The sequence below is a fragment of the Acinonyx jubatus genome, chromosome D2 (assembly GCF_027475565.1).
Source record: "Acinonyx jubatus isolate Ajub_Pintada_27869175 chromosome D2, VMU_Ajub_asm_v1.0, whole genome shotgun sequence".
Lineage (NCBI taxonomy): Eukaryota > Metazoa > Chordata > Mammalia > Carnivora > Felidae > Acinonyx > Acinonyx jubatus.
In genome coordinates, this window is record NC_069393.1 from 79,162,380 (window position 1) to 79,188,197 (window position 25,818).

Genomic DNA, 25,818 nt, shown 5'->3' on the forward strand with positions numbered 1-25,818 from the left:
TGAGCTGAGACCGCATCTGGGCTACGACTCGGGTAAGGCGGCAGCATGGGCGGGCAAACGGAATGGTTCGTTAAAACAATTCAGGATCTGGTGACCGCTGGGAAAATTGTCACCAGGATGCATTAAATGTCAGGAGGTACTCAGGCGGGGACCGCTGGCACATTAAGATACGCGTGGGGTGGCCATGAAAGGCGGAGGACGCAGCAGTAAATAAAAGAAGCACCTCCCCTTAACTTATATCTCAAGGATGGTGAGTGGGCATCACGTATTTGCCTCCAACGTCTTCTCTCGAGCGCCCTAGGGCTGAGAGCTGGGTCCTGGAACCGCCTCCTCCTCCCCCAGCCTGGCTTTCTCCTGGGGATGTGGCCACGCGACAGTGTCCTCGAGCGTCAGTCCTTCTTGGTGGGATCTAGCCGACGGCTCTCCCAGCTGTGCTTCCGTATTCAAAATCCCCTGGATGTCAGGGAACTAAGGTCTGGCTCTCATGTACCATCCAGCCCTGGGTCGCTGGATATTCTCTCCAGGGAGAGAAGCCCTCCCGAGATGCTGCAAAACAAAACTTGCCTGACAAAAGACTAGATGTAGCTGAACAACGAGCGGTGAAACCCTGAATGCGGACGGTGCTCCTGATTACTTGGGGAAATTCTCCAGCGGAGCTGTGAATTGCTGTGCACTAGCCATCAGTCCCCCAGTTTTCCTTGATAAACAGGTTTCTTGAGCCTTATAAATATGAATCTCAGAAAATATTCTGGAATACAAACCCTATAAGATTTATTAAGAGAGAACCATAATTCAGAATTTGTGCCGACACGTAATGGGTGCTCGAGTGTTTACCGAATGAATGAGTGAATGAATCCTGACCCCAAGAACAGACGTGCTACCGTGGAGTAAAGCGAAGCATTCCATCTTCATACTCAAACTGTCCTTCTCAGCGGAAATCTGACAGCAACCAGTCCACACGAAGCAAATAAATGGAGGGCGCTGGGGGCAGAGTGGCCGCAAGCATTTGTTGTATGCGTCAAGATTAGCGATCGTGGAGACTGAGAGTCATCAGTAGACACAACTCTTGGTCAGCAAACACCATCATTGAGTGGGTACCATCACTGAGTGGGTGAAACAGCTTGCAGTGGCCATGACTGGGCTAAAATCCGACTGGCATCTTCCAGCCCAGAAGACGACATTGATGTACTTTCCCGGGGTGGCCCCTACGATAAAACCAGGTTGATCGGGGCTCTAGGAGGTGGCCGTTCTAGCTCACTCCATCCGCACGCGCAGCATCTCTGGGAGGAGAGTGGGACAGACCTCATCCTCTGCCGTGAAGATGGAAACCCTACGTTCCAGGAGGCTCCACAGCTTGGCCGAGGGGGGCTGAGGGGTCAAGGGTGAGTCAGACAGAAGCCCCATGCTCCTCCTGTCAGCTTCGGCTGACCCGGCAGGAAACACAGTTCCACCAGCACACCACATTCTTCCCACTTCTGACTGCCCGTCCGCATATTCTCTCTGCTTAGAAAATCACCGCTCTGCACCCCACTGTTCTACACCGTTCTACACCGTTCTACTCTGTTCTACTCCGTGGGTGGAGAACTCTATTCACATCTCAGCTTAAACAAACTTTACAGACAGGTGCCCCGTTTGAATTTGTCCCACCATCATGTCCTTCTCAGACCTTATCAAACTTTGTCATGACGTGTCTATCTCTGTATATATTTACTAAGGCCTGCCTGGCTCAGGAGCCCTAAGCTGCACATGGGGGCAGGGACCCTTTCTGGTTTGTTCCCTGCTGTAACCTACTTCATTGTCGGCATCCCATCTGCACCGTGTCTGTTATTAAGCTCTGTTTCCACGCCCCAACCCCAGCCTTCTGCACCCCTCCTCCAGAGATGGGGGCTGAGCCTCAGCAAACACCAACCGTCCTCTGTCAGCTGCTCCCAGTAGGCTGCTCGAGGGGCAGTCTGGGCAGGGGGCAGGCCCCAGGGAGCAGGGATTCGCTCCTTTCTTTTTGCCCCTCTTCCCTCCAGTGTCCCCAGCAGTTTCCAGGGGTTTTTCTGTTCCACCTTCTCAATGTGATCCCTGTAGGCCCTCACTCCCCAACTCAGAGGCTTAGGTACCCCCTCAGCAGAGTATCCCTGCCAAGGGTGTAAGTTATGTAATATATAATGTATTGTATGTATGATACACACAATATATAATATATACATATATACAATATATATTGTATATGTATACATATATACATATATATACAATACATATATATTGTATATATAACATATACACATATATTGTATATGTTATATATACAATATATAATATATATTATATATAATATATATTATATATAATACATTCTGTACGATGTGTACTATATGTTATATATACTGCCTATGTATGTGTATACACATACATGTGTAATATAATATGCATATTATAATATACACAATAATATAATATAATAATGTATATTATAATATATTGTAATATACATTATTACATATACATATGTAGTATATATAATATATAATAATATATGTACTTATATATAACATAAAATAATATATTATTATATATCCACCATATATACATATAATATATATATATCATGCATATATAGCACATATGTAATAATCTCAATGTTCCCCCAGCCCTCGCTCGGTTGTGGCTGCTTTCTGCAGTTATTATCTGTGTTCCCATTTCACTTCCTCTGTTCTCCAACCTTTTTTTAAACAGTTCCTCATACTAGATTGTCTCTTAAAATAACCGGTGTAGCTTCTGTTTACTAAGCTAGGCCCCTGCTGAGACAATTGCCCTAGTCGTCATCCTCACGGTTAACATCCACTGAGTGTTTATTACACACGACGCTGTTCCTCGAGTGTTACGCGGACCCTGTCGAATTCTCCAGCCCTGTGAAGTTCGTGGACGGTCCCTGGAAACTTACAAAAAGAAATGGAGGAAAAGAGAGTCAGTGAGCTGCCGACGATTCACAGCCAGCGAAGGCTGAGTTGGCATGGTTCTGAATGAATGAGCTAGTGACCCAGTCAAGGACTGCAGCCCCCCGAAACGGCTAACGTGAAGGCACACCGCTGCGCTGTGACGGTCCTTGGGTCGTCTGCTTCCCCTGGCTTTGGTCTCCGGTCCGAACGTTTCCAGGTACTGGATGTCTAGCTCATTCTTAGAGACAGGTCTGAGCTGGATGACGAAACTGCCTTCCCTAAACCTCAGTTCCTTCCCGGTCCTCCCCTGCCCTGGTCACCAAACCCCACGAGAAGCCGTGAGCTCCGGCAGGCTGTAGGAACGTCGCCAGGGACGACCTCGGTTGGTACCTGCAGGGATGTGGGTGTCTGTCACACAAATCCCTGGGCTGCCCCGTCTTCTGCCTCTCGACCCTAGAGGGCCACCGGGAAAGGCAGAGCGCTTACTGTGGACACACTTTAGAGGAAGGAAGCTTCGGAATATTGGTGGATGCCCACCAGTGACGAGGGCCTACACCTCTGGTACGGCGGCTGCTCTGGCTGAGGGTGCTCGGGAAGAGAAGAGGCTTTCTTCCACTCTGCAGGATAATTACTTCAATTTCCCTCACTCGCATGGATGTTTAATTTTGTAACATTGCTATTGGGCCCAGAAAAAATCCCCCCAGAGCCCATTATTAACATCCTGAAAACGGGAAGCGTAATCTCAGAACAAATAGCTAAAATAATATTGTGCCATGGTTTTATTTTTGTGTTGTGAAGAGAGGGAACACTAAACAGTTGCTCCGTGTCTCTCTGCTGGTGGACTTTTGTGTGCTAGAACAAAGTGCTTTAGGAACAAAGGAAACTGAAGCGAATGGGGCAGGGATGGGGGAGGGGGGGGCTGCATTCCCTTCCAACTTTTGAGCCCCGTCTTCATGCCCTTCGGAGAGGGAGCCCAGCCTCCTTGCACCTCGCCTGGGTGCTCCGATGTGGCGGTCGGGACCCGGGATGGTTCTGCATCCGCTTTGCCTCTTGTATCCGTGAGCTCAGAATTTGGCATCTCTCAGCCAAATAACCTTCCCCTCAAGTACTCGACTTGTTGAGCTCACCGAGCTCTCTCTCTCGGTCACCGCCAGGCTGTGGGCCCCACCCACACGATCGAATTTTCTGGACCTTTGGGCTGGCAAAGGGTTTGGGACCCAGTTTCTTGGCGCCCAGACTGGGAGGTTGGGTCAGCCTTACCCCGGGGCCAGGGGCAGCTCGGGTCACCCACCACCCCGGAGACAGAGGCAACGACAGTAGTTTTCAGTCTCCCGAGCCCCCTCGCCCTCTGCACCGCATTGGTACCAACGGGCTCCCCACGCATTCCTTCCTGGGTCGCTGTGGCTTTGCTGTCCCGGAGCAACCCCGCCGTGACAGGCATCTCGAAGTAACGCATTTATCAGTTTATTGGTACAGGAAGCTTTCACTCTGAGGCTCCTTCAGAAACACGTCTTAAAACCATAATCCAGGAATGTAATTGGAATTTTAAATAAATGCACGAAACGGCGCAACGTGAACCAGGTTCCGATGTGGTGAGCTTCGGGGGTGAGCAGGGATCTTCTGCGGATGCGGGAGGCTGGGCACGGTGGCCGCTCGCCGGGCGCTGAGGCCAAGGGAGCTGGGCGGACCGTGTCACCGGGTCACGGGAGCAAGGGCACGGACGCTGAGTGCCGTCCCAATGATGCCCTGCGGATCGTATACCAATACATGAGATGCTGAGTTAGAGTCCCCGGCGGAGAAAGCCCCCTCCCTCCTGCCACGATCCCTCTCCTCCCGACCTCCCCTCCCCAAAGCCTCTTCTGCGCACGCTTCAAGCTTTATTTCATCCACTTAATGCACTCTGCTCTGTGCTCAGGTACTTAAAATCTCCCATTACTATCACTCTGGCTCTTTTTACGGCTTTTTTTATTTGCTCTATCATTTCACAGTCCAGTCGCTCTTTTCGGTCAGGTGGACTATAAAATACTCCGATAACAAGTTCACGCTAGGAGCCGACGCCAGGCTCCATCCATAATGACCGCGGACTCTTCTCGTACCAGCGCGGCCCAAATCGGCCTCCGACCCAAGGAACTGGTTTTCCACACCCTTCCGCTGGCTGCTCTGAGGAGAATCTCCTTTCACCCGAACGGTTTTCCTTTGAAATAACCTGGGCCTTTTTTTCACCCTTGCTTTTTAATTACTTCTCTTCCTCTAAGGGCATTTGAGTCTACCGCCGTGCATTTAATACTTTTCTCTCCACGTTGGCATTTGTAAATACGAGATGAAATCGGTCACGTCGCTCGCTCTGGGGGTGTCTTCGTTAGCACGCTTCGGCAGCTCCGTGGCGCGTCTTTACAGGCTCGGTACCCAGGTGGGGAGGGACAGGGGCCAAGAGCATCGGCCCTGGGCTCAAATGGCCTGTGGGTCTGCCTCAGGCCGTCTGTTCCACGACGTCGAGCCTCGGTGAGCCTGTTTCCCATTTCATCTGTGAAATGGGCATCATGATAGCTCCTCCTGTGGCGCTTTTCCCGATGACCCTGGTACGTGTAGGTCTCACCACCACGGGCCGCATTGGAGCGTTTCTCTGCCCGGGGGCACATCTCCTAGGAGAACAGTGCTGGCTGATCTTGCCTCTGTCCTGACCAGGAAAATTCGAAGCCCACCGTCGCTGCTGCCTGGGCCAAACCCGCACCGGCCAGCTGTGACTGCCCAGTGGTTATGGTGATTTGCCGAGTCCCTTAACCTCCAAGAGTTTGAGGAATGCTCTGTCTGACCCTGGCACTTGCTTACACCAGCTTCACGAAGCTCTCCCCCGCACCCCCTGGCCCCCACATCCCAGAAACCCCCCCCTTTTGCAGACTCCGCTTCTCGGACCACTTGTTCCTTCCTCTGCTCGTTCCTCACGGCTCACCTGTCGCCTCGGATCCTTTGTTGCTCTTTCGCCCGCTCCTCTGGCCTTGCCATTTTGGGGTCTGCCACACTTCCTGTCCTGGCCTGGTTCCAGAAGCTACCGTTGCCTCCTTTGGTCGCAGGGCAGTTCTGTCCTGCAACTTCCCACCCGTCTTCCGAGTTGGTCTAATTCTCGGCACCCGGACCTCCCTCCCGTTAACCCCCATCGTCCTGAGCAGGCCTTGGTCTAGTCCTCAACCTACCACCTTGCCATCGCCTGCTCTTAAGGACTCAACGTGTCTCCCCCAAACCCTCAATTCACATGTCAAAATACTAACCCCCCTATGGGATGGGATTAGGAGGAGGGGATTTGGGGAAGTGATTAGGTCATGAGCATTGCGGATGGCATTAGCGCCCTTATAAAAGAGACCCCAGAGAGGTCTCTCGCCCTCTCGGCCATGTGAAGATGCAACGAGAAAATGGCCATCTGCAACCCGGAAGAGGGTCTCATCCGAACCCGACTGTGCGGGCACCCTGATCTTGGACTTCCTGCCGCCGGGACCACGAGCAGTAAATTTCTGTCGTTTCGGAACCCCTAGGTCTATGGTATTCGATCACAGCAGCTCAAGCGAATACACCGGCCGACCCATCCCCCTTTCCACGGGGCCACCAGGGTCACTTGCTTATTGGGAGATAAGTGAGCATGTACTGAATAACTGAACGAATCACTCGGTGAGGGAAATGAGTGGATGACTGACAGAAGCCTGGGGCCCTGCTTGGGAGGGCCCATCACCCAAGATCACGCCCCTGAACCCAGATCCAAGTGTCAGTCTCTAAGCTTTGGGCTCTTTTCTCTGCACCCTGGTCCCACGCTGTGACGGAGCTCTGGGCGTGAGGCACAGGCCGCCGTCCATCCTGGATCCCGGGGAGGAAGGTGCGTCCTAGAGCAGTGCCGAGTGGCAGCACTACCCTGCCTTTGCCACTCCCACGTTTCACGCAGGCTCCCTGGCAGGAGAAAAGCCTAACCATTGCCATTGTCCGGAAAGCTGGGCACAGCCCCGTGCCCTAAGTCCTACACAAGGACGCACCTGCTGAGGCACCGCCAGCCTGTCCTCTGGGGGAGGCCACGGGGCTCAGGACAGGACCAGCCCTGGCTCTCCCCAGTGTTCGAGCTGTCTCTGCCCCGGCAAGTGACAGAATATTCCCTGAGAGTGACACTTGGCTTCCTTATGATGCCCGCTCGATAGGCTCGTTTGATGGAAACATCACAAATCCATTTTGTGAAAGCCAATGATATTTGCACCGAAGAACTCAATAACAGGACAGGGAAAGAAATAATCAAATTGTCCATCCAGAGTGGAGTTAAAATTGTCATAAACATTGATCCTTCGTTGCAGGGCACAGAAATAATAAACAGTTCCTGAAATCGCATAGCTGCAGAGATTTCATTCTCTAATTGTCAAAAAGCATTAAACATCAACTATTTATTTTGCAGCAGAAGAAGCAAAAACAGACTTCAGTGCATCCCTTCACCAGGGGTTGCCTCTAATTGTCATGCATAGATTGCGGCAGAGGTTACTGAGAAAAATTGTTTGCATTTATTAATCAAAAGGAGTCAAAGGCATACAAGATATCATCAAGGCTCCCTCATGCCGGTGGGGGAGGCTGACTACCCACATGCCTGATGAAGTGTTTGCAAGCTGTTCGGGGGGCTTTTTTCTTTGCAGGTGCAAACCTTTCCATCGGAAGCATCAAAGAAACAATTGAAAATTAAACCTAGTAAACACGGGCCAACAGGTTTCAATCTTCCACTTTTTAAGACGATGGGGAGAGGGGGATCATTAATTTCAAAGCGTTATTTGTGTTCTTTGGAAATTCACTTGTGCCCATTAGCATTTCACTAGTTGTGTAAGCATCTCGTCTCTCCTCTCTCCTCTCTTTGGCCCCTTTTGTTTTTTTTTAAAATAAGAAAGTTGAACTACGCCCGAGATGGTTTTTGCTCCCAAGCATCCATGCATAGCTAATCATCTTGCTTGGCCTGTTTGATGGGTAGAATAAGTCAGAACTGCCCCAGTAAAGACAAGTCGGTGGTGGGAAACAGATTAAGGGAAGAAGAATCCCTCTCTGGTAACGGTGAGAACTTTAGTAGCAAACACAGCCTCCCTGAATTTTGCTACTGAATAATGTATTTTAATATACTCACGGTAGGTATCTTTTAATATGTTGGTTTTCTGTAATTGCTCTCCCCGCCTCCACTCCATTTGGTTTTAAACTCCTCTCCACGCCAGATAAATTAAATGAAAATACAGCCAGCATATATTACTTTGCTTGAGCTAAATGTTGGAAGCATGTTTTTTCTATTTTGTTTTTAACCAGTATCTGGCTTTTGGGCATTGTATTCAACCAGTGATATTTCCTGCATCATCTGAGTTACATACTAATAACCTTTTCCCTTAAGGTCTATTAATTTTATACATCCTGGACAGGAGATCGACTTTCTCAAACGGTATGCAAGGTCACTCACGTTAATAAAAATATAACTCTTTATTGTGCTCCATAAAACGCCATGTAACATGAATTCTGTATTGGTATTTTTTAGGAAACAATAAGGCTGAAGATTTTGATTGAAAATATTTACGGAGTTACTCGGTTACTTTGTCCATTATTCAAGTCTAACGCATATACAACTATTCTACTCGTATTTTAAATCCTTAACTTATGTGGCTCCCGTGGGTGGGGAATGGAATGTTTGCTAGAGAACATTCAGTATGGAGGAGACCAGCTGGGCCTTAACCTTGGGGGTTGCCTTCAGCCACCCCCCCCCCCCTGCTGGGACAGCTGTGTTTGATGCTTGTTCTGTACACGTCAGGTGCAACAGGACAGGTGCGACCCACTGTCTACCTATCCAGTGGTACTTCTACAAGCACTGATGGAATGTCTGTTGTAATGTGCTCTTGAATATCAGTCTCTTCTCCCTGCTGTAGCGCCCCCTTCCCAAAATAAGCCTGGATGGACAAGAATTTATGTTAAAATCTCCATTGACCTTACGGAGTGTTTTCAAAAAGATGTAGCTGGAAATCCATCAATGTTTTCTTTGACTTGAAAGCAATGATACAGGACTGCCCCTGTGTCCCCCTCCCCCCCCCCCCCACGCCGGCCGCCAGCTCGGCACTGACATGGTAGGAGGAACTGAAATTGCAAAATACAAAGTGTCACCAAACTGGGACACACCCACAGAGCCCATGGATTGCCTGGATCAAGAGTCACCGCCTTGGAGACACGTATGTCGTTCCTGGGCGTCTGCTCTCACATTTGGGGATGTGCTGTCGTCTCTCGCTTGTACCCTTCTACGGGTCTCAGCCGCAGAGATCCTGGGGACCACCGGCAGAGTTAGTTAGCGGCCCGGCCGACTTGTGGTATAACCTCACACCCCAAGGGAAAGAGAAGAAAGGCTCAGCTAGTGACTACATCTCTCCTTGCTTTAAATCCGGCCCGTTCCAGTAGGTTGAGAAGGCGGCCGACTCTGAACGAGAATAAGCGTGTGTGTTTTGGCCTTTTAATCGGGGAGAGAAGTCTCAGGCTTCCCCACCTCATTCAGACAGGCAAGGACTTTGAGGCTTTTTCTTTTTGAAAAGCCAGTAACAAGGTTTGCGTTTCCCCCAAGAGTAGTTCGAAAATGCCCTCTCTCTTCTTTTGTTGCTTTTGCTCTCCCGGGTGTGATCTTTTCACACAAGGCCCCATGTTGTTCAAGCAGCACAAGGAAAGCGGAGAAAATCGGCCACGGGACTGAAGGGTCACTTTTTAAAAAGCTTGACTTCATCACTTCATTATAAGTTCCGGCCAGGAGCGATGTGAACTTCTCGGCTACGGGAAGGCCCCGGGTCCTATGAAATCGCTGAAACACCGAAAAGACAGATCTTCAAAAGAGTAACTTTTTCATGCCCACAGGGGTCCCCTTCAGGTGTGTGTCAACCACGGGTCACCTGCCTGACTGCTCAGATACCCCTCGCGCTGAGGCTGCGGGCTCCTCCGACTCCGGGCTGCTTACATCTTTGTCCAGCATCACGATGAAACGGGCGACGGGGTCACTGGAAGAGCACGAGCTTCGCACTGTCAGCCTCTCTCCAGCAAGTAGGTGTTAAAGAACGTACTCGAGCTCCCCAGTCGTTGGCTGGGGCAAGATGTCCCGGAGGCGGCGTTTTGTGCTGGAGACAGTAGGCAGAGAGCGCGGTTTCGGGGCCGAAGGCCTGGCCTGGGGAGGGGGCTCAGCCGGCGGGCGTTTATACCCCACGAGGCTTCCCACGCAGCGGGGTGTGCAGCCTTCCTGCGTCCGGCCCTGAAGGTGACGTCTAGGGTAACTCTGTTCATTTGCTACGTGAAGCATTTCCGTGACTTCTTGGGGTGCCTGGCTCGGTCGGTTGAGCATCCGACTTCGGCTCAGGTCGTGATCTCCCGGCTCGTGAGTTCGAGCCCCGTGTCGGGCACTGTGCTGACGGCTCGGAGCCCGGAGCCTGTTGCAGATTCTGCGTCTCCCTGTCTCTCTGCCCCTCCCCTGCTCACGCTCTGTCTCTTTCTGTCTCTGAAAAATGAATAAACCTTAAGAAAAAAAATTCAAAGAATTTCCGTGACTTCTTTTCAAAGACTTCCTTCAGGGGCCCCTGGGTGGCTCAGTCTGTTAAGCGTCCGCTCTTGATTTCGGCTCGGGTGGTGGTCTCACGGCTCATGAGATCGAGCCCCGCAGCAGGCTCTGTGCTGATGGTGTGGGTTCTGCTTGGGATTCTCTCTCTCCCTCTCTCTCTGCCCCTCCCTCCCCCCCCCCCCCCCCAAAAAAAGGCTTCTTTCAGAGAGGAGAGAAGTTCCGCCCGGATGTACAGTTAAAGCGTGTTCAGTGAGAAATGCTGTGTTTTTCTTCTGAGAGTCTTAGGCCCCATACGGATCAAGACATACACATATTCCGTTTTATACGGAGCACGGCGATTTGAGCTGTGATGAAAAGTCAAAGCATAGAGCTTCCAAATATTTCATATGCCTCCTGAGACTTGAAAATGATTAAATTCTGGAGAGATTAAAATTTCTATTCAACTAAAAGAACACAGGATTATACTCCCTTTTCATGGTTCTAAGACGATTTGCTCCGTGACCAAGGGGGAAAATGTTCGTCCATCCATTCGTTTTGGAGGAAATAGTTACCGAGCACCTACCGTGGGGCAAGCCCTGTGCTAATTTCCAGACATACAAAACGAAAACCCGCGGTCCTTCTCAACTGGCGTAGGTCTCGGCGGGGAGACGAACACGCAGTCAGGAAGACGTTCGTTTACAAGTGTCACCGAGCTTCAGTCAAAGTCCCCATCGTGCTAGGCACTGGGGGACTGCAGCAGACGAGACAGAGCGGCTCTGTCTTCATGGGGCACAGGTGTCCTGTGTGAGACGCAGACACAAAACAAAGGATTATCTAGTTACTTAATGATCGCTGTGGCCAGTGCTGAGCCCATGGCACAGGGCGCCCATCCTAGCGCAAGCTTTGTGAAAAAGCAACCCGAGGGACGGCAAGAAGAGAAATTTTTTTTAAGCGTTAGATTGCGATTTCGAGCTGTCTTTGTGTTTTCCTCCCCATTTTGCAAGCCAGCCCATCTGTGTCAGTGTTTTACGCCCCTGGAAGTCTTGCTCTGGTTCTGGGCTGGTCCTGAGCAGGAACCAGAGAAGGCACGGCCACAGGGATCAACCCGAGGATTCTGGGCATTGCTCTGGGGACGGGGGAGTTTTAGGCAGCTGAGTGGTACTGTCTGATTTGCATTTTGGGGGCCTTCCCCTCTTCGGTGTGTCTGGGGGAGGTGGGATGGGAGAGGAGAGGAAATGCACGGACACCAGTGAGCAGGCTCCACACACAAAAATTAGTAATAACTACTATTTACTGAATACTTCCTCCGGACGTGGTCCAGGAGGAGGAAACAGGAAGGACCGCTCATGATGGCGGGAAAAGGTCTGGGGGGTGGATGCAGGCAGGAGGCACCGCTGGGTTTGAAGGCTAAATAATGAGTTGTTTTCGCAAGGTGCGCTGTGGGAGGCAGGAGATTCTAGGTCCAGGGAGAAGGCTGTGAGGCGGGGGCACCAAGGAGGCTGGGAGGCGATCACCAGGACAGTGGTCATGGGCTGGAGTTGACGCGCCTGCCTTCATGATTTCGCCAACCCCGCCATCGCCAACGGCAGGAAGGGGAGCCTCGGACTTCAACAAATAGGACTAAGGCCTTGTTACCGAGCGGGGACGGGTCACTTTCAGTGGCGGACCCCACCTCCCTGGCCCCGTCTCCCCAGCCTCTAAGCCTCTTGAGGGTGGCGTGTTCACTGATCGACCCCCGACACCTAATACATGGTCATCCGTATCATGTGTCCTTAAGAAAAGGGAGGTGGGGGCGCCTGGGTGGCTCAGTCGGTTAAGCGTCTGACTGTCGATGTCAGCTCAGGTCATGAGCTCACGGGTCGTGGGATGAAGCCCCACGTTGGGCTGTGTGCTGACAGCACGGAGCCTGCTTGGGATTCTTTTTCTGCCCCTCCCCCTCTCCCGCTCGTGTGTGAGCTCCCGCACACTCTCTGTCTCAAAATCAATAAATATTAGAAAAAAGAAAGTGAAGCTCGGCCCTGCCGACGGGCAGACTAAGATGTTCCCAGTGAAATAAAAGCTGTGTTTCTAACGGGTCGTGACAATATCGCATGAATGATTATTCTATCCAGGGTCATGGTTGAGTCCAGAAAAGACTTCTGTGTGATGCTTCTAGCCACTTGGAGACTCAAGATTGTCAGGGTCTACAGAATGAACTGCTTTGGGCTCCCCCACGTTAGTCCTCCTGCCTTTCAACAAAGATTAGTGAGATCCTAGTTGCTGAACTGCCCCCCTTCTTGACAGTATCCACCTGGAGGTGACCCCCTTCTCCCCAGCCCTCCTTAGGCCAACCAGCATGAGCTCACCTCCTCCTGTTGAGATATTCCCAAAGTTCCTTGGGAATACATCCTCCTTTGCTGCATCAAACTAGTCACACCTAGACCGAATTTTGCTGACCAGGGATGCGTCCTTGGTGATCTAGGGTTGGTGGCTCCCACACACTCCGTGGAGAAATGCCAAGGGGAAGGACAGTGTGCGGGGTTTGGCGGTTGGCCAGACTTGGGTCCAATGCCGTTACTTACCAGCTGGAGAGCTTTTGGTGAGTTATTTGACCTCTCTAAATTTCAGCCTCCTTACCTGCAAGATGGGGATAATACCTTCCACCTGGGGTTGTTCATGAGGGCAAAAGGCTGTGACCTTACGGAGTTCAGCGCATGGCTCACAGCAAGGACGTTCCGCTTGGTAAGCGGTGGCCCTGTGGGATATCACGCTGGAAGCTCCTTCGCACCTCTTGTGGCTCTGAAATAAGTTTGTCCACGATAAACAAAATGGGGGATTTTTCTAAGCGTTGGTGTAGAGACTAGTTGAAGGGCATTTTCTGGGAGTCGAGGCCCCCTTCACGCCAAAAGACTTACCCTTTAAGGCGGCTACAAAAAAAGAAAGGCACCCAACAGATGGAAGGAAGGGTGTTTTTGTCAAGCCTTGTCTTTTGTTTTGAATGGTTGAATTCCTGAGTGATCAATTACTACTGCCTGGAAAAACCTTTCCAGATGGTACACTGTGCCTCCAAAGAAGTGCCTATACTAATAAAAAGTTACATCCACTTTAACGCGTGTGGCAGGGAACAATTTATGAGGGCTCAGTCGCAGCTGACACAGGCTCAAATTCTCCCCGCTCCCCGCCTCCCCCCGACGCCCAAAGCGAAAAGGGGCTTGAGCCACTTGGAGACTCAAGATTGTCAGGGTCTACAGAATGAACTGCTTTGGGCTCCCTGGAGATGGCGTGCTTCTCAGCCTGTAAAAGCTGCTATGTTGAGAAGGAGCCATGTCCTCGACATGTGATACACTCCCCGCTTCCTGGAAGAAAGACTGTTCGGGACTGAATGTTTGTGTCCCCCACCGCCTCCCCAAGTTCATGGATTGAAATCTGACCCTCAGTGTGATGGTATTAGGACATGGGGCTTTGGGAGGTGATGAGGACGCCTAATCATCGATGGGACGAGGGCCCTTAAAGAGGGTCCCCTCTCCCCTCCGGCCACAGGAGGATGCAGCCAAACGTCATCTATGAGCTCGGAGGCAAATTCTCCCCACTGAATCTGTGGGCGTCTTAATGTTGGACTTCCAGCTTGGAGAATGGCGAGAAATAAATGTCTGTTGTCTATGAGCCCGCAGCCGCCCTGTGGCGTTGTGTCATCGCAGCCCGAGCTAGGACAGTCTCTTCCAGAATCAAGACCAATGGATGTCGTTTAAAAACAAACATCCCATCTCTGTTTTATCTCACGCGAACTCATAATTAAAACGCCCAGTGACATTATCCACCGAAACTCAGCAACAAGTGTATCACCTCCTTTAATGGCAACCAAGCTCTTCCAGACTTTTCGCTGAGTGTTGCCATATTGGGTGGACACGTTTGGAGCTACAAAATATTGGAGTCCCATATATCAATTACTATTTCAACCAAGTTCTAATGTGTATGAGACAGCTTTTCTGAATTGAAGTCCTGGCCACAAAAAGACAAGGTATAAACACCAGCAACGGAGGCAGAGAGAGAAAATGCGGAAGACTCCGGTTTGCCGAGTTCCGCGAGGACTGTTTTGCAAACGGTGTCAATGCTTCCAGATTCCCCTTTTTTCCTTCGGGATATGTTTTTAGAATAAAATTTATTATTTCTTTTATCATGAAATAAGTCAGTCATTACTGAAGATTTGAAATGCACAGTAAAATAGAAAACAAGGGGAAAACGGTCACATAATTCCTGTTTTGTGGGTTTTCCCTCACTTCCTTTTCTTGTTCTTCCTCCATAATTTAGATTTTATTGTACATGCCAGTTTGCATTTTCTTTCTTTTTTAAACAATTTTCTTTTACTTTAGGGGCACCTGGGTGGCTCAGTGGGTTAAGCATCTGACTTCGGCTCAAGTCATGATCCCACGGTTCATGGGTTCGAGCCCCGCGTCGGGCTCTGTGCTGACAGCTCAGAGCCTGGAGCCTGCTTCAGATTCTGTGTCTCCCTCTCTCTCTGCCCCTCCCCTGCTCGCACACGCTCTCTCTCTCTTTCAAAAATAAACATTAAAAAATTAAAAAAAATTTATTTTAGAGAGTGTGTGTGTGTGAGCAGGGGAGAGGGACACAGGAAGAGAGAGAGAGAGAGAGAGAGAGAGAATCTCAAGCAGGCTCTGTGCTGAGCCCCATGCAGGGCTCAATCGTGGGATCGTGACCTGAACTGAAATCAAGAGTTGGACACTCAACTGACTGAGCCACCCAGGCGCGTCTACATTTTCAATTAACATCACAGGATCTAATTCTACTCTAACTGTTATGGATTTTCATAAATATCATTTTATACATTTCCAAACATTCCTTCGAGTGGGTGCTCTCTGGTTTATAGGACCATTCTCTTATTGCTTTAGACTTAGGTGGTTTACCATTTTTTCCTAGTAAACATACACAGCAACTTACTTGTGCATTAGGGGGTTTTATATTTTAAATTATTTGCTTGGCTCAAGGATGAAATATGGGTTTACTGGATTTAAAAGTGGGTGAGATCTCAGGGCTCTTGAGAATTATGGCGCATTTGCAGGTGTTTGGCTTGTAAATCACTAACCGTGGGTAGCTGAGGCAGCCAGAAGCGCTTTGTCACATCGGCCACCTGATTGGGACCACCACTGGCCGGGCCTCTCCACGGAGGGCCCCGTGCTAAACTTTGCGAGAGGAAAAAATTGATGATGCGCTTCTTGACCTCAAGCAACACATATTCTATTAGCTGGGGTCACCAGGGGAACACTCGTGCGTCATTGTCACCTTCTTCGTGCCCATTCTTTCCTCTGGGGCTGGTTCTCTCCCGCCCCCCGCCCCCAACCTCCTGACCCATCCTGGTGTTCTTTGACTGCTCTGTTGTGCAAGGGTCTGACCTCTGGGAACTGGACTGCCTGGGGTTCTCTGCCCCCCGATTTGGGGTTGCGTCAATGGACAGCGTGGACAGGTTGGAGAGAGAGTGGCAGGGGTAGGAGAGGCCCCACCCTGCCACCCCCACCCCACCGCAGTTCCAGTGGCTTCTGTGGCTGCAGCTGCTGTTGGACGACCCTCTTCCAAGCTCTTGCCGGGCCCTGGTAGCATCATTCCCTCCCTTCGCTCCTCCGCTCCAGGATCGGGAATGGTGTCGTTACCGCAGCCTTCCTCCGGGGCGCTTCGCCATGAAGCATCTCTGCGAAGAGAACCTTCCTTAAGCCCTCCTCCAGTTGAGGCCTTGTCTGACCTTTTCATCCGTTTCCTTCGGGCAGATATCCCTCCTCCCCCAGCTTCGAGCCACGGTCCGTTCCCAGCACCCACCTGCCCGGCCGGTCTCAAACTCTGGGGACCCTGAGCTGTCTGCTCACCCCAGGCCAGCAGCCAAGCTGGGGAAGTGGGTTCTGCCCCCAGAGTCAGCACGCGACACCGCCTGATGACCCTTCCGAACGTCCTGGGCGTCATGCCCTTTCCTCATCTCACAGTAGCCGGGTCAGACCCCTCGTCTTACCCCGGGGCCCCGCGGGCCTCCTCTCCGTTGGTCGCTGTGGTCGCTGCGTGCTGTGCACTCGCTGCCGTCCTCCGTGTCTCTGGCCTCGGCCGCTGACACCCTCCCACGTGCTGACCCCGTTCTGGCCGCTTCGGTTTTCCCTCTGTTCCCTAAAGGTCTCAAGCTCCTGACTGGCTCCCGCCCCGAGAAAAGAGACACCCTCCCGGGTCCACCGGCCGATGTGCCCAGCTGCTTGCACTGGTCCACACGCTCTGGGCCTCCCCTCTCACGCTAGGAAAGCAGCGTCCTTGCTTCTGTGCACAGCAGCTCCCCACCCCGTGTCCTGCCTTGTAGCCCCTGTTTTTGGCCTGGCCGCGCAATCCGACCCCCTCGCTCCTGCAACACCAGTCTCTTCTCTCCCCTGCGTCATCTCCACGAGCGTGCAAGAAGGTTGGAGTATCTGCCATGGTCAATGCCACCGCCCGAGCCCCGCCCCTGACCCCTCAGACTCCTGCCCTACTCCACGGTCCGGTCCTCAGTTCGGGTAACCCTTTGGCACGCTTGAGATGCGCTCCTTGAAAGCGTCTCTCCTCTCCTCTTGGCTTCAAGGTTGCCCCCCTCATGATGGCTTCTCCCCAGTCTCCACTGCCAGCTTCTCCTCCCCCCGTAGAGTCTCAATGTGTGTGGAGGCCAGTCTCAGCGAGCTGAGGCTTGGTCTTTACCTGTGTCCCCGTCTTACTGATTTCAATGGCTTTCGACGCTCCCGGTGGGCTGATAAGACACCGGGTTCTCGGGTCCAGCCTCAACCTTTCCCTTGGGCACACGCCTCAAGCTGTTCGCCAGGTGTCTCCCGGCACCTCCAACTTCATCTGGCCCCACAAACTCTTGACTTCACCCTTGCCCTTCCTCGACGCACACATCCGAGCACGTACCGCGGGAGGAACGTGGGGGTTTCAGCCTCTCCCACTGCGGAGACCTGCAGGTACGAGACACCATCCGCCGCTCGCTCCAACGGAGCCCCGCTCGCTCCCCGTCCCTCTTTTGTCTGCCTCTCCCACGTGGGCGGCCCGACCTCCTAACTACTGCCTCAGTCCATGCACATCGCTCCGTCTCACTGCTCCCGCCTCGCCCGAGACCTGTTTATGTCTCACCTGGGTTGGGACGCTTAGCCTCCTAGCCAGTCAGTCCCCCCGTGTCCCTTAGGACAGAGGGGCTCAAGGCGTCTTGAAAAGAAAACCCTTCCTATGTCATTGCCATGTGTGAAACTCTTCACCAAACTGAGTCCCCGTGTATTGGGAATAAAAGGCAAACTTACGGCCTGGCCCGTAAGCCCCTACTCGGCGCTGCGAGCACCCACCCTCCTGTGACTTCAGCCACCGACACTCCCCCTTCGCTGCCCATTCGCCAGCACCACGCTGGGCTTTCTTCTCTTCCTCGGGCGCATTAAGCTCCCAGCTGTCTCTGGGCCTCTGCCCCTGCGGTTCCCTCTGCTGGGAATGTACAGTCTTCGGAGCATCTCAGGCTGGCTCCTTCCTGGGGTTCAGGTGATGGATCAGATGGCACCTCTTCCCTGAGGCCCTCCCTGACCGACTCACCTGCTCTTGTCTCTGCCTTCCCACCCGGTGCGTCTTTGGTATGGCATTTCTCTTCTGACCTGACCTCATTAACGGCGTTTGTTATTTGACTTATCTACCCTCTCCTGCCCCTCTAGACCACGTGCTCCGGAGAGTGGAGATCTGTTCTGTTTATTCACAACTAGGTCCCCCCGCGCAGAGCCGCGCTGGGCAGAGAGTATGTGCTCGAAACTATGTGTTCGCTAACACGTGAACTCAGCAGCAAGGTAAATAACCGTAGCTTCCAGAGCTACAACATGCGGAAGGCAGGACACGTGCTCTGTGCCCTGGAAAGGAACTCAGGCATCTTTCAGCTCTGAGCCCACTGTTGTGTACAAGGTTCTCAATGAGTCTGGGAGGCAGAGGTTGTTATCCCCGTGTTACAGATGAGGAAACTGAGGCTCACAGAGACCGAGTCACTTGCCCAGGGTCACACAGGGAAGAGCAGAGACAGCGCTGGCCTCGGCGGTACTGTTTCGCTATGGCCCGAGTCCAGTTCTGACCTGGGGCGGCTGTGACATCACAGCTCTGAGATGTCTGTCACCTCTGTGATCATTTTATGTGACAAGTTGGCTGGGCCACGGTGCCCAGATATTTGGTCAAACATCATTCTGGATGTTTCTGTGAATGTGTTTTTCAGATGAGATTGGTGTTTAAGTCAGTAGACTTTGGGGTGCCTGGGTGGTTGGGCATCCGACTTTGGCTCAGGTCATGGTCTCACAGTGTGTGGGTTCGAGCCCTGCATCGGGCTCTGTGCTGACAGCTCAGAGCCTGGAGCCTGCATCAGATTCTGTGTCTCCCTCTCCCTCTGTCTCTCCCCCACTCCTGCTCTGTCTGTCTGTCTCTCAAAACTAAATAAACATTAAAAAAAATCTTAAATCTGTAGACTTTGAATAAAACAGATTGTTCTCCATAATGTGGTGGGCCTCGTCCCATCAGTTGAAGGTCTTAAAAAAACAAAGACTGACCTCCCCTGACCAAGAGGACTCCATCTGCAACTCCTTCCTAAGTCTCCAGCTTGCCGGCTTACCCCATCTGAAGGGATTTCGAATTTGAACTACTGATTGATAAGACTTCAGAGTCTACATTTTCCCCCTGGGCCATGGTGCTTCCCAGACAAAAGGGAAGAGATAGAGAGGTGTGCAGAGGTTCAAACAAGGGATGACTCCATCTTTCTGTGGTGGTAGTAATCAGGGACCAGGCTCTGTCCTTCTGTGGGCCCAACATGCTGGTCAAGTTCCTGATGAGAATTTCTGGGCCCACTGAGGTTGATGGTATTGATTTGTGGCAAGGGTACCAATGGGCAAAATATCTTGCTAAGACCCCAAATTATGACTGGATGAAATCTGACATCGCCATGTCCTGTGATTTCCCAGCACAACCCGTGAAGCCATCCGAGGACCCTGACATTCAGACAACCCCTGATCCCGGGTCAGGCAAAAGGGAGCTTTGATGGGGTTGTTGTCGCTCCGTTTCCCACGTGGTGTCTGTGACGATCTGGCCCAGAGGCGCTTTGTTGAGAGGTTCGGAGCATGCAACCCAAATAGTAACTCAAGCCCTTAACGTGGCGTCATGTCCAAAAATGCTTTTAAGTTGCCGCGCTTTTAATAGAAAGACGAGAACAGAGTATTTTATGAAATATTTATCCCATTAATAAACTCGAGATAATCACTGCTTTTTATTCTGAATCGACTTTTCTGCTTGGGTTCCACGCACCTTGCGTAGACGTATTCTTTTCTCTCGATGTGAAGGAGCTTAATGGCAGAAGTACAACTGGACTTTCGCTCCGTGTGAAGGTAAAACAATGGCCCCCACAAAGGCTGTTGTGACGCAGAAACATAATTGAATATGACGGTTCTCTGCTACCCAGGAATTGTTTGGGGATGAAGTTCGGGGATGATGGGCAATTACACAACAGTAAAATTTCCATGACCATTCATGTTCAAGGGCTGATTTTAAACGTCAGACGAAAGCCCAGGTACAGAATAAAAGAACCATGATAATGAGCACCCTTCACCCCCCTGTTACCGCGGCAGAACACATGGCGTTGGGTTTGCGTATCAGAAATGAGTGGAATAGAAAATGCACAGCTGAAAGCAAACAGTCGGTCAGAAAACCCTGTCAGCAAGGCGTGGCAGCTCTTTGTACCTCCTCGGCCAGGCCCCAGGTAACCGCTCTTCCTCCCTCTCTGGTGAGAGAAGACAAAGCGGAAGGTGAGTGACCACGGCATCTGGCACTTGGCACCGTGTGGCACCCGTGGGTGGATGGACGTGGCTGGCTCCTGGTTGGCTCCCCCAGTTCCCAGAAGATCAGTCTGCGGATGGCTTCCCCCAGCAAGAACCGTGGCCCCGGGACCCTGCTGAAAGCCTTGCGGGCTACGTGTGACACAGTGGCCACAGGCGGGTGGTGAATTCACAGACAGCAGTGAGATCAGAGCCCCTGGAGACGTGCGTTGGTGCAATCTAGTCTCCAAACCACCCCCTCTGGCTGGCCTCTGGGACCTGGCCGTGTGGCTCCTTGTCTCCAAAGGTATTGGTCCTTTATAGCATCCAGCCCTAGAGCCCTTTGCACCTGGGTTCAACTCCGTGTTTATGCGGCCCCTGAGCCAAGGCACTCCTGCCTCCACTGCTTTCGTTGGCTCAGGGATCTCTGACCAGGCTTCTGACTCAGTTTCCCTACTTAGTGACAGTTGGCTGTCCTTCTCCATAGCCCCGTTCCTCATTCTAGGGTGGAACCCCAGCCCGTTGCTTCATCTAGCTCTTGCTAAGCCCCTCCCACAGAGGCTGCATCCCTCCCTGATCCTACCTCGGAGCTCGTTGTCAGATCTTCTGGAACAATGACTACTGCCGGCGGGACTTCTGATTTGTCTCTGGATCCCATCATCCTGGCTAGAAGCCCAAAGATTCCAAAATCTGGGATGAGCTGGAAGGGTTGCCCTCTCAGACACACTGTTTGGGGTTGGCTGGCTATTCTCTTTATGCCCCCCCCCCCCACGCTCCCCTCCCCACAATGGTGACTGGGCTCCTATGACCTGGCTTCCATCTCATTCTGGGAAGGGAGTGAGTCTCCAGCCAATCCCGTATGCTGCCCCATCTCTGACAAATGTCCCTTGAGAAGTATTTGAGGAAAGAATTTTATCTGATCACTACAGGCAATGATCAAAGAAAACTAATTCCACTGTGTTTGTTACAACAACATCAGTGAAAGAAGTCAAGAATATAGTCTCAGAAGGAGCATAAAGTATGCAATAAAGGCCAATACATAATTAATGAATATCATGTCTCTAACATAGCGTTCTGCAAAACTAAGCACACAATGTGTAATTATTCCTCACATCATCATAAAACAGGGAGTGGGCAGATGTTGGTTGCCTCTTACGTGTCAGGAAACAAGAGCAAAACCGAACAATTTTTCCAAAGGAAACCCACTAGAAACTAGAAACGAAACCCCATCATCTTGAAACCCAGTTGTGATGCGCCTAACATGTCAGTAGGAATCTCCATCTCAAATTTCCAGTCGTCTAAGCCAATCCCTTGGTATATCTGTTTTACAGCGTCTGCTGTTGAGAATCCCTGTGCACCCCCCCAGCTCCAACCAGCTTGGGAGTCACCCAGGAAAACCAGTCCGATTAGTGACCACTGGCCACGGGATACAATGGGTAAGGGATTGGAATCCCTGTCTCGGTGCTTCGGGGCCAATCCTAATTTACTACTACTTAAATAGCTCTTTTGTAAGATTAATTAAAATCACTACATAGATGGACAGCTAGTTGGTGATGTTTTGATTAATATATGTGCTTGGCATATGGTAAGCACAATGTAACAGTAGCTCTTACTATTACAATATAATCACATTTCATCTTGACCCCAAATGGGAATGAATTCCCCATCTCGATCACCCTTGTTATTTATCACAATTGATGTGAAAGATCTCTTGTTTCAAAAACAAAAAACAAAACACAAATCTATCTTCTTGGTTAGAGAAATGGAATACAGTCAACAGAATCACCCTACACATTCTAAAGGTATTATTAGAATATTCTGAAGGGCCCACAGATTCAAATGTCTCCAGGTGGGTTGCATGAAAGGGAGATGTAAACGGGTGTAAAACAATAGGATACACTTGCAGGAATATTGGTTAAACAAAGCATCCTTCAGGTGGTGCTCAGAATGAATTCGTTTTAACGGATTTATCTGCACCTTCTTTGGTTATCTTTATCAAATCACTGCTGTCTCTCACGCTTGTAAAAGAAAGGTTTATTTATATATAGTATATACAGACCTTTCATCTACGTACTTTAAAGGAGCCCGTAACTGATTTTAGGCTGGCGCTGAATGTATGGAGCTGGTCCCCTTTGGTTTGGATGATTCTAATGATTCCACGGCTCCTCAGCCTGCAATTGGTGAAACATCTTTGTGCCTATTTATGTAAATCTGATTTGTGTTCTTGGGAATTTGGTTTCTCTTTTCTCTGTTAGGATAAAAATTCCTCCAGTGTAAAAACCGTATTTCGACTCAGCCTAATAATCAGACATATCTATTAAGTGCCTAATTGTAGCCAGTGCTGAGCTAGGCAAATAGGAGGGGATTTCAGAGCCTTTCATTCTTATTGTCTCAGAGGTAGCTAGCTCACGCGCACTGAAATCCTCCATAGAGCTGTGACTACCTCTATGGAATATTTGCCGAGGGGTTATGCCGTGTTAGATCTCTTCTGCGTGCTTTATTATTTCGTTGACTCCTTCAACAACCCTAGAGGGCCATTCCTATGATTATCTCCATTGTACAGATCAGGAAACTGAGTGGAGGAAATTAAATACCTTGCTAGGTAACACAGCAGGTCAATGGAGACTTCAGATACGAAACACACTCTAGTCCCCTGTGTGCCTTCTACACAGCACTCGTGGGCACAGCAGACCTGCAGTGAAGGTGGCACCCCTGGAATTCTTGTGCAGACCTTTTTTGTCCCCCAACACAAGCACTTTCTAGACTATGAATTTTTGGACACATAGAATAACAATAAAAGGGCAGGCTAATTAGGTTGGGTGTATGTATCTACTCTTCCTCCTGAATCCAAGCCCTGGACAGTAGAACATTTTTTTTAAATAGTTTTTTGAAGTTTATTTATGTATTTTGAGGGGGGAAGGGCAGAGAGAGGGAGAGAGAGAATCCTAAGCACTGACAGTGTGGAGCCCGAGGCGGGGTCCGAACTCAGGAACCATGAGATCATGACCTGAGCTGAAATCAGGAGTCGGATACTCAACCGACTGAACCACCTAGGCGCCCCAGGAAAAAAAAAAATATATTTTTTTAATATTGACATTATAACACCGTGGAGACAAAGAAATTTTAGTGGTTTCCTGGATAAAAGGAAGCAGAGGGGATAGGATTTATGGAGAAATGAGAGTGGAAGAAATCATGGCCACAGGAGACGCTTCTCAGAAACCTACAGATCAAATAGACAAAAATAGAAGTGCGGCCATGGACTATTGGAATAGCCTAATTCATAAGCTTGATCTAATAGCTCTATAGAATTTCCTAAACCAAAATAGAGAGTAAACATTCTCTTCAAACATCCATAAAGCAGTCACAGAAACTAAATATGAGTTCTGCTGAGAATAAAATCTCAACTAATTCCCCACAGCAGAAACCTTAGAGGCTACCTTTGCTGCCTATGCTGTCTTAAATCTGAAACCAGGACTACAGGATAGATAAGGAAAAACACAAACTTTGGACAGGAGAGTAAAGACACATCCTTTTGATTTGCTCCACATTATTCCTTCCAATGTGTGCCAAGTACGACGAGCGTAATGAGTAGCAAACATGCCGCGAAGGCAGTTTTACTAGGAGTGTGGACCGGATGGAGATGATCCCGGGCTAAGAGCGATCTAGAAGCAGAACTAACAGACCTCGGGAATGGATTGGACCATCCGCCTCCAGGCCCTCACAGCCTTGCTTTGCCGGAGTAAGAGCTCGTCTGGCTTGTTCAGCATGGGATCCCAGGACCGAGCACAGAACCAGACCCAAGCCAAGGGATTCGTGTAGCTTTGGTGAACATTTTTATTTAAATCTGTCCACTCAGCGTATAATCCCACCCCGATGGGGCACTGGCATTTAATTACAAGCCTCCCCCCTACCCATCTCCAGCAAATTCTATGCCTGGCCAAGCTTCGAGAGATAAAGGCCACCTTCTATTTACATACAGTCTATAACTGACAAAACTCTTCAGTGCAAATTACCTACTTTTGATCCTAAAAGGAGATTACTATTCCTGTTTTCCAGATGCTGCAACTGACGCCCAGTTTACCCAAGGTCACGGCTGGCAAGTGGCAGAGCTAGGATTTGACTCAGTCTAAATGAAAATGGAAGAGTCCATGAAAATAAGTAAAGAAGCTAATATGTCTTGATTTCTTGAGTGCCTACTATGTGCTAAGCCTGGTGCTGGGGCTTTATAAAAATGATTCCCTCACTCTGTCCTAACAAGGACTTGGCAAGGTATTTATGATCTACATCCATTTTCTATACCAATGAGGAAACCAGATAGCAATGTGCCAACATCACAGGTAGAAGAGCCAGAATTTGAACCCGGGTCATGGGTTCAAAGCTCACGCTCTTTTCCAAATGTGTACTGCCCCTTACCGGACCCCTTTGTTTTGGCTTAACCATCATCAGGGCATTGACATGTAAAACTTTCAATGCAATTTAATTCTGACGAAGGAAGATGCTGCTTTTGTAATAGCAAAGTGATGCTTTATGAAACTAACTAAGCTTAGGAACTATTTGGGAAAGTGAAACGCTATTGATTACCTAATAGCTGCTGCATAAATCACCTTGGACACAAATCGTCTATTACTCTTTAAAGGGCAGGAACCCAATATCTGGAAAAAGCTGGATAAATGCAGCACAATGTGCATTAGAATCTAGTTACAAAGACCCACAATAAAGGTTTATAAATATTTCACAGGCTCACTAGTTATTTGTCCTATAGTTTTAGTTTTTATAACCATCATAATTAGTTATTTTTAAGAGAATATCTGGAAGGGAGCCTTAAATTCTGATAGGTGACTACAGCAATATTATAAAAAGCACAAATCATCTGGATTAATTTTATGTGAACTGTAGTCTAAGAGATATCAATTTATTGATTTAAGAAATAGGTTTGAAGACAGAAGCAATTCTTGGATACCTTCATAGAACAAAATGAATAGCCCTAATTACTGAGTGTGATACCCACATTGTGTTTGCTACAAATTTGAGAGCCATAAATTTTAAAGCTACTTAGTGTTCCATATTCTTTAAGTGTTCTGAAATTGGGATCAATGCCTGGCCACACAAGAAAATCATCCTGAAGGAATAAACTTTACGTTCCCATTTTTCAGAGGGAAATGAACATATTGAGGAGTTTATGTTAGGACATATAACAGGCTGGTAACTGGGCGAATTTTATTCATTCTTTTGCCCACGCACAAGTTCAAGGAGCAATTGTGGGGTAGTTACTAGGTACCTGTAGGTTAATAGCTTGGGGGAAGGGGGTAAGGTTTAGGTAAGCTGGGGGTAGCATACTTCACTGATTAGTATCCTTAAAAAACAAAAACTTTACTGAGGGGCGCCTGGGTGGTTCAGACGGCTAAGCAGCTGACTTCGGCTCAGGTCACGTTCTCACGGTTCATGGGTTCAAGCCCCGCATCGGGCTCTGTGCTGACAGCTCAGAGCCTGGAGCCCGCTTCGGATTCTGTGTCTCCCTCTCTCTCTGCCCGTCTCC